Here is a 6997-nt window from a genome sequence, read left to right as displayed (position 1 = left end):
AACTTGAAACCTTTACACTCCAGGTCTACCTCCATACCTCTAACCTCGCGTCTCGTCAATCAATACAATATCATCTGCAAATAGCATGCACCACGATACCTGCCCTTTGATGTGGAGCGTCAATTGCCAAAGGCAAACAAAAAAGGAAGGAGTGACGACCCCTTGGATAGGTGATTGAAAAAAATTAGTGCAAGTTTGGGAGGCAAAGTATGTTATAAGCCACTATAATTTACGTAGTAAACATACATGTAATCCAGGCTTAAAGATGATACCATAACCTTCAGAGGCTACCATGCAGTAATTTGTAGCAATCTCATAGTGAATAAGAAATGACAGCTACAACTGTTGCAGCTAATATAAACTTTTATACTACAAATGATGAAGCCATCTTCACGGTTTAGACTTTAGATGGTTATACACTGATTATCAATGAAGAAGAATGAGACAAGAACGGGCCAGGAAGAAGCGGAATCCTCCAGCGGCCACTGATGCATATTGATATAGTTTCTATTTTGCATTTATTCTGGGTGAACTGGTAAACTGAGTACTGACTTATCAGAGTTAAACTGAGATGACAATCTAAAAGAACCAGGTCGTAGAGTCACTTGCTGCAGCTCCATTCAGCCATGTCTGAAGTACGTGTGTCCAAGTGAGTCCATCTGCGACAGTCTTATTCTGGGAACGAAGACAGATTATAATAGGTTTCAGTTGTAAGATTTACATGGAAAAATCCTTTGTCTGCAATTTTGAAATTTTACCTTTGAACTTAATAGGACTGTAGTTATGCAACATCGCCTGTCTTCACCTGCAGGAATCAGCAACTTATAAGATAGCAATGTGAAAACGATAAAAGAGCTATGAGAACGAAAATGCAGGTGTGGTACAAGGCAAGCAGCCAGTGAATGGTGTGGTTCGGCANAGCTATCTTTTTAAACTTCTTAGTAGACCAAAGTTGTGTAGGCACTGTAATCCAAAGATTAGGGGCACAAATATTACAAGCACCTAAACCTCACTTAAGGTCAAAAATGGAAAGGCTAGATACTTCACTCATTACTATGCTCGAACAACTAATGTTCACAACTGAAGCTTGAATTGGTCTTGTAAGGGCTTAACATGGGATTTGGTGTATGCTCAAGAAGTCTCGTAGGGCAAGGAACAGAATCAGTACACAATTGGTAGATTATGATTGTGGTTTGCAGGAATGAGTATGTAAAACTGCCGTGTGATTGAGATAGCTAGACAAATTAATCCAAATGAGAACCCAAATGATTATCTAGTTGAGGCATATTTAAAGTATGGCTTCAGGCATCAACTGTTCCATGATGGCTCGTCTCTGTTGCTGGAACACAACTTCAAAGAACAACGTGTTTACATGCTTGAAGCAAACAAAAGATTTCTATTTCAACAATGTAAGTAATATCTCTTTACTCTACTCCTTCCCTCCTCCTAGTTGTTTGTTCTTCAAATAATAAAACTTTAAACAACCTTTGAAAGCTTAAGATAGAATTTGATATGTACTCAGATCTAACAACAAGTTGCAATAAAAAAACTACAGATTCTCGGGTCCTCCTTAAACCTTTAAGAAAGTTACTTCACTACCATGGAAGGAAGAAAAACAAATCTGCATCAAGATGGAGAGAAGATCCCATAAAAGGGTGTTTGAGCCACATAGACACTGAGGGAGGGACAGAAATGAATTTAGTAAATTAAGTCGGAATTATTACGTGAAACCCAGGGTGTGTGACAGTCTGTAAAAGCGAAGAGGGACACGGTGACTTCTAGGAGCATGTACAAATTTAGAGCAAAATGAAAGACCACCTCATGAGGTAAAAGATACTCACCAGAGAGCTCCCACTTCTTGAAACTCACCAACCATGAGTCTGAACCAACCTGTACAGGTAAAACTTGATCGACCCAAATACGAAATTGTTTCCCCTGTTTGTCGCCATGACATGTCCTGAATAAAGTTACACATTCCTGAAGGGATTTCTCAACACCAGATGGGTGGACAAAAGTACCAGATGGTCTCTGCAGCAACAAAAGAGTTCGCAAATAAGGATCACCAACCACAATGAGAAAATAATCACCTGGTTTGAAACCACCTCTCACCTTCCCTCTCTCACTCAACCAGAAATCAAAAAACCAGGAGGGTCGACAGGGAGAGAGTATAGGATACCACTTATTTTATTATTTTATTGAGTAGGTTTAGGATACTACTTCAGTTTGCTACGTCCAATTCATATATGTGGATACCACACAAATAAAACAATACAAGCTTCTCCCTGTGGCGGTGGAAGGAGTTTCAACAACACAAGGAGGTTAGCTCAATTAGAGGCTACACTTAAAAAGCATAAAGGGTGCTTATGCTCTGTACAGACATTTTTTTTTTGGGGGGGGGGGAAGGGGGGTTTGTTGGTTTACATTGGGAGCGAAAATTCTCTAGAATCCATGGTCAAATTTATAACACAAATACACATAAGAAAATGAAATAACAGTAGGTATAGGGTACTAAACATACACACACTGCTTTCAGGTTTGACAGGTAATGCTCAGAATGCTCGATTTCTCCACGCCTCCATTTCTCGAAAAACAGGTAAAATTTGACAACTTCATAGGCAGGAACAAAGTTCTCCATCTTGCAGTCTGACAGATCCATAACATCTCTAGGGGAGGTACTTGGACCTAGGTTGAAATGACCAATAGCTTGTATGATGCCGGCAGCACACCTCTCTGTTGCATGAATTACTTTAGGATTATTCTTCGCATTTGCAGCATGCCATTGCAATAATTCCTCCTGTGCATTAGCTACCTGCAAAGTGACTGTACATTCAGAGAGTACTCTTGACCACACACATGAGAATATATTACCAGATTATAAGGATATGTTGGAATAGCTGAACCACCAATCATTACACCATACACATCCGGGATACTGAATAGCTCAGCATCATTCCCGGAGTCACCGCAGGCAAGGGTGTTGTTTGGTAATTTGCCCTCACTCTTCAACTTCTTTTACAGATAAGCAAGTGCTTGTCCTTTCCCAGCACCTTGTGGTAATATATCCAGATCCATCCCTCCACTGTAAATTATTTTGACATCCAGCTGATGATCACGACAGCAAGAAAAAGATTTTACAAAAATGAAGCTCAATATGAATCTAAAAGAATTGTGTCCACGGAAGCATAGCAAGAACAGCATGATCTTTTCTTGCTGTATGAACTTATTCATATCGATGCCAAAATCTGAAGTGCAAAAGCTGTATCTTACCCCACGTTCTTCCAAGCGCTTGGAAAGAGTTTTCATTACATCTTGTGCTTTGTCTTTCTGAACATAGAAACTGACCTTGTGTGGTCGCTGCTCTGTCTCTGACTGCAAGGATAAAAAAAAGTTGCTTTTGTAGATATCAGCTGCTGAAGTTATGTTTTAGCTTACATACTATTTATAAACCATAACTGATTTTCAAGTTCTACTATTCACTTTAAGCTTTGTAATCGAAACTGAAGTAACAAATGATCTCATGCCAACCCACAACTGTACCTGTAGAGTGAGTTCAGGAAACTTGCTAGTCTCCTCTGTTACTATCTTTCTGTCCCACTTGTTATTTAGAAAAGCTTCCCAACCATCATCAGGCACCATCGAGTTACCAAATGTTATTTCAGTTCCCACGGACATAATAGTAATATCTGGGGTTAGCATGGGCTTTTCTTTCCTCAACTCCTTGTAAAGAGTAGGTGATCTCCCAGTTGAGAACACTAACAAAGAGTTATCACGATAAATGGCCTCCCATAAGGCATTAAATCTGAGCAGAGAAAGGTTCTCGGCATCATGATGATCTACCTGTACAGCAAAATGTCACGTAAGTTACAGCAGCATATGCAGGAGAAATGACAACTATGACAAACTCACCATTGTATGGTCTAGATCTGGGACTATCATGAGACGTGCAGCACTGGTTAGCCGATCCATGAGTGATGTAAATTAGCTTCGCTCTGAAACAAGAAGGGGGAAAAAGGAAAGTAAAGGTGACGAAGTTCAGAATTGTTGCTAAACATGCCAATCCTCTGGACAGGCAACACTAAGAAAAACTTAGAGCAATGAAAGATGGAAGCAATATCAGATTAGATAATATCATTCAGGATAGTAGAGACACATTTTCTTTATGGCTTAAAGTTTTATCATCTTTCAAATAGCATTGAAGAAAGCAAGAGCAAAAGCTTGTTAATTACAAATAAGCCCATAACAGAAATCCACTAGCACATAGAAGCTAACTTTTTCCCTATAAAGCACTGTCAATTCTTGTGCCCCGATTACAGCATGGCCGTAATTATTTGCAAAATCCATGGGAATTGTTTGGTTCATAACTGGGATCTGGCAGGATTATACAACTAGAGATGGGTTACTGGACAGAATATTTCGTTTTTATAATATGATTCAGTCCAAAAAAAAAAAAAGATGAATTCCAAATTAAAAGAAAATGACCCATGAAGGACACAATAGGCTTTCAGGGTCAAGAATGCAGCGACTGTGAGAAGGGGACACCTAATCCATAATGGTCGAAATATAGAATCCCATCACACTCCCCAAATACAAGATACTTCAATCAAATGGGGACCGGTGGGGTTAATGAGTCTTAATGATATTATCCAGAAACCAAAAGAACCCAGAGAATGAGAAGTTGCCTGGAGCCAGTAATAGCCTTTAGTATATCAAGCAAATGTATGAACTCTATTGATCAAGTTTTAACTCAACGTATCCCACATAAAAAAGATGGCTACCAACAAGAAAACAAGAGACAGACAGAGAAGACACAAGACCATCCCTGCTGAATATGATATATTATACAGTAACTTTTTGAGCCTCAGTCATTTCATGTTCATGCAAACTCAGCTAGAGCGAAACAAATCCTTTTCTTTTATCACACCTATCTTGTTCACTCGTCATTGGTTAAGAAAAACAGCTCACTGAATCAGTTTCCCAACTTAAAACTCTTTTACTTCCAGAAAGTAGGCAATGAGCAAAAGAGGTTCAAACTTTCCATGCCTAACTCGAAACTACAGGTGTATGGGGAGTCAATTACTCAAATGGTCACTCAACTATCCCAAATTATCTCCTAAAGTCACTTTTCTTTCGTTTGTAACAACAAAGTCACTGAACTATGCCTACTGCACTCAGAAGGTCACTCAACTAGATTTTTCAAATTTTGGATTGCCAAATACCAATTTTACCTTCTAAATTATAAACATTTATATTCTTCTTATTTTTTTAAACTTTTTAGTATTAACAACAAAAATTCAAAAATTTATTTACACAATTCAGAATGAAAGAAAATAAAGGTTGTAAAATATATATTCCATGCACGTAATATAAAAATAATTCTTTTAATAAAGGTATTTTTATAATATACATTACATATTCTTGAAAATTATGCTCAATTAATTATTATGTTTCTTCCAACTTTCCGACGACACAAAGTTATGTCACCGGAAAGCAGGGGGGCTATCTAAATAGGGTAAAATATGATATGTTAAGTCGTGCATGGAATATATATAATATAATTGAACATAATATTTAAGAACATATAATGTATATTATAAAAATACCTTTATTTAAATAATTATTTTTATATTACGTGCATGAAACATATATTTTACAACCTTTATTTGTTTCATTCTGAATTGTGTAAATAAATTTTTGAATTTTTGTTGTTAGTCCTAAAATTATTATTACTAACAAATTATTCAAACTAATTTTTTTTTACTATGCTCATTGTTTTGTTATTCTAGCATTATATATGCTTAAATACTTTTTTTAATTTATAAATAATATTTTTTTATTCTATATATAATGTAAATTAAAAAGGGAAAAAGCATAATATTAAAAAGTTTTAAAAAAATAAAAAGAAGATAAATGTTTATAATTTAGGGGTAAAATAGGTATTTGGCAATCCAAAATTTGGAAAATCTAGTTGAGTGACCTTCTGAGTGCAATAGGCATAGTTCAGTGACTTTGTTGTTACAAACGAAAGAAAAGTGATTTTAGGAGATAATTTGGGATAGTTGAGCGACCGTTTGAGTAATGGACTCGGTGTATGGGCAATGAGCTATCCATTTCCGATCATAAAAACCTAAAAATTTGGGGGCAAATTCCGAAACATCACAAACTTTTGACCCATTTCAACATCACAATCTAAATTGTTTCAAGATAGAAATTATTACAACAATCTTTAATTCGGAAAATGCTTAACAGATTCACGAACTAATCGTGTAAAATTACCAAATTATCTTTAATCAATTGTGTACAGTTGAAGCCTAAAAGGTTTAGGATATGAGTACTTACGAAAACCTATAATCTTAATCAATTATAATTGATTCCCAATACTCATCAAATCTAGTATATGTATACACATCTAGATCATGTAAGACTTGGTGGATAGATTTAACCCAGAATAATCGAGATGATTGGAAAATTTTGTATAGAGAGTACAAAGAGCGAAAGAGAGGGGATACCTGAAATGGGATTTTGGGTGGATTGAAATGGAGAATGAGAATGGAGTTGCTAATGGGGAGCAGAAATGCCAAATCTTTTTAGAATGAGAGATGGACAGATGATGTATAGGCAAAAGACAGTTACCATGTGGATCCAAATTGTTTGGCGCTTCTTTTGTAACCCAGATTTTATTTTAATTCCTGGCCAAACAAATTCTTTTAAATTTTAATTGATAAATTTTTTTAAAAAAAAAAAAGGAAAAGGAAAGGGAATATGCTTGTTGATAATCAGTGATGCTTATTGTCTAGTGGTGTTGATAGAAATTTCTTGGGAAAATGTGTTCTAAAAGACGTTTGAAGTGTTATGGAAGTATTTGGGACACTTAACAAAAGGACTAATTAACAATGATTAGGGGTAATTTGGGTCAAATTAGAAATAAAAAAAGTTTGGGGTAAAATTTAAAATATTATAAAATAACAAAACCCATCTTTTAATCTTGCTTCTCAAACTT

The 6997-nt window shown here is 36.1% G+C and overlaps 1 pseudogene; it reads right to left on the bottom strand.

Moving 5' to 3' along the window:
• Window positions 1-266: 266 nt before the first annotated feature.
• On the bottom strand, window positions 267-6624 carry LOC109240954 (annotated as a pseudogene).
• Between the last annotated feature and the right edge of the window lie 373 nt (window positions 6625-6997).

The sequence above is a fragment of the Nicotiana attenuata genome, unplaced genomic scaffold (genome assembly GCF_001879085.1).
Source record: "Nicotiana attenuata strain UT unplaced genomic scaffold, NIATTr2, whole genome shotgun sequence".
NCBI lineage: Eukaryota > Viridiplantae > Streptophyta > Magnoliopsida > Solanales > Solanaceae > Nicotiana > Nicotiana attenuata.
The sequence above is the reverse complement of the archived record's forward strand: the minus strand, read 5'-3'. Positions and strand labels throughout refer to the sequence as shown.